The following is a 2,927-nucleotide window of genomic DNA, read 5'->3' as shown; positions in this document are numbered from 1 at the left end:
CCATCACCGCCGCTTCACCCACCACCACCCACACCCCCTCCCATCCTTCCCCCTTAACCCCTACCCCTCCCATTACCCCTATCCGAACCCCCTACCACCGGACAGCCACCACCGCCGCGCCAACCGCCTGCACCGCCGCGTCAGTCACCACCACCACCACCCCCTACCATCTCTTTGCCCTACTTTCATTCATACGCCTACCAGGTTTCGCCAAATGCCACTCTTTCAATTCGTAGTTAATTGCATATTTTTTTTTCTGTTTACGTTCAACATTAGGCTAGTTAGATATGCATATTTGTAGTGGATTCTAGGTTGTTAGGTAGCCTAGGATGTGGTTAGTGGATTTAGGCCTGTTTAATTGCGCTGTTCTTGCTACTTGTTTTATAATTTTTGCAATTCTGCTGTTGCTATGATCTAAGTATTGTTCATATGATATTCTTACTGTTCATGCTGCTATTGCGACTGCTCTTTCATGTTCATATTATTTATATCTATTTGCAGTTTATTTTAGTTTATATGAACTATTTTGCTGCTGTTTATTTCCCGGGAACATTGATAAACCCCGATTTTGTGGTTTATCTTGTGCTTAATTTGGGTGGTTTTATCATCTTTTTTCACATTTATTCAATGAATTAGCATGATTTTGCAATTCTCCCTTGATTTGTGCTTAAATGTGAAAACATGCTTTTTAGGCCTTAAAATTGGTGATTTTAATTCACTTTAATTCCATTCGATGATTTGATGTGTTTGTTGAGTGATTTCAGGTTTATAAGGCAAGTATTGGATGGAAGGAATGAAGAAAAAGCATGCAAAGTGGGAGAACTCATGAAGAAATGAAGGAACCGTAAAGCTGTCAAGCCCGACCTCCTGGCACTCAATCGAGCATAACTTGAGCTACAGAGATCCAAATGAGGGGGTTCCAGTTGCGTTGGAAAGCTAACATCTGGGGCTTCAAAATAATATAAAATTTTTCATATGTTGCCTGACGCATAGGGGCGCGCATGCGCCATGTACGCGCGCGCGCCGATGGAGCACGTGGGTCCACTTTAGTGAAATCGCCCGCAGCGATTTTGCAGCTCATTTTGGGCCCAATCCAACCCATTTCTGATGCTATTAAACCCAAGAATTGAGGTGGAATGAAAAAAAATAAGTAGTCATAGTTTAGTTTTCATCATGTTTTAGGTTAGAATTCTAGAGAGAGAGGCTCTCTCCTCTCTCTAGATTTTAGGGTAGTTTAGGTTTAATTTTCTTAAATCCAACTTTTAATTCTTGTTTTAATTTAGTTTCTCCTTTTAATTTCTTGTTATTACATCTCTATTCTTCTAGTTTTACTTGTCATTTCCTTTATTTTGCCATTTTTATGTTTATGAACCATTGTTGAATCTTAATCTTCTTTAATGCAATTTTATGTTTCCATGTTCTTTTAATTGATGATTTGAATTGTTGATTTACTTTTCTTGCAATTGATAGTTGGTAGATTTATATTTCTTGCACATTTTACTATGCTTTCCATTTGTACCCACCAAGTGTTTGACAAAAGGCTTGGTTGGGCCTTAGAGTAGATTTTGAGCATTCTTGGCTTGGAAAGAGTAATTGGATAATCTTGAGTCATGAAAACCCAACTCATGTTGGTGATCTAGAGTTGTTAGCTAATATTGTTTCCATTGACGCTAATCTTTTGCTGATTTAATTAGTAAGTTGATTAGGACTTTTGGATTGAGATTAGCTAGTCTTATTAGACTTTCTCTCATGGAAGATAATATGATACCTTCTTCTAATGTTGGAGATGACGTAATAAGATAAATTCTTGTTATTATTGTGGTATGATTGATTAGTCTTGTTTGACTTTCTCCCTATTTGTTGGAGTTGACTAAATAAGATGAATTAATCATTGCATGACTAGGATAGAAAGTCTATGATCTCAATCTTTGCCATGAATGTCTCTTTCTATTAATTGCTTCCTTTAATTGCTTGCTTACTTTACTCTTTTTGTTATTTAATTTTTCTTGCCATTTATTTTCTTGCAAAAATATAAAACCAACCCCCTAACCCCCTTTATAGCCAATAATTGAGCATTTCATTGCAATTTCTTGTGAGACGACCCGGAGTCTAAATACTTCGGTTAATTCTTATTGGGGTTTGTACTTGTGACAACCAATATTTTTGATTGGGAGGATTGTTTGTTGGTGTAGAACTATACTTGCAACGAAAATTCATTCATTTGAGAAAATTCTATACCACGACAAATTTTCTTAAATCAAACATCCAATTTTAGCCGGAATGCTGCCCAATTTTCTGTAAATCGTTTTGATTCTAATTCATGTCTTGGTTTTAGCATTTTCAATTTTGCTTTCTTTAGCTTTCACCAAACCAATTCATGAATGCACGGGCCAGCATTCTTATTCCTTTTGTTTCCCCAGTTCATAAATCACATTCTTGCTGATTTGATTTCAAATTTTCGTTATTGGTATATCTATATGAATCATCAACACCTTGATTTCCTTGCTTAAATATGAGTTGTCTGTTGCTTCAAATTGTGATATTCTTGTTACTTAGAAACCAATCATCATGCCACTTACCTTAACTTTCGTTTTACTAACTCACTGATTTTTAATTTCTAACCTCTTTTTCAATTTAAAACCACTTTTACCTTTCTAACAACCTGGTGCGCAGAAATCGTGACGGTTCTATTCCTTGGTAACGGCGCTGAAAACTTTATACGCACGTTCATAATCTTAATTCTTTGCCATAACTTCGCACAACTGACCAGCAAGTGCACTGGGTCGTCCAAGTAATAAACCTTACGTGAGTAAGGGTCGATCCCACGGAGATTGTCGGCTTGAAGCAAGCTATGGTCACCTTGTAAATCTCAGTCAGGCGGATTCAGATAGTTATGGAGATTTGATAATTAAAACATAATTGAAATA

Source organism: Arachis ipaensis, chromosome B07 (genome assembly GCF_000816755.2).
Source record: "Arachis ipaensis cultivar K30076 chromosome B07, Araip1.1, whole genome shotgun sequence".
Lineage (NCBI taxonomy): Eukaryota > Viridiplantae > Streptophyta > Magnoliopsida > Fabales > Fabaceae > Arachis > Arachis ipaensis.
Note: the sequence above shows the minus strand (reverse complement) of the source record.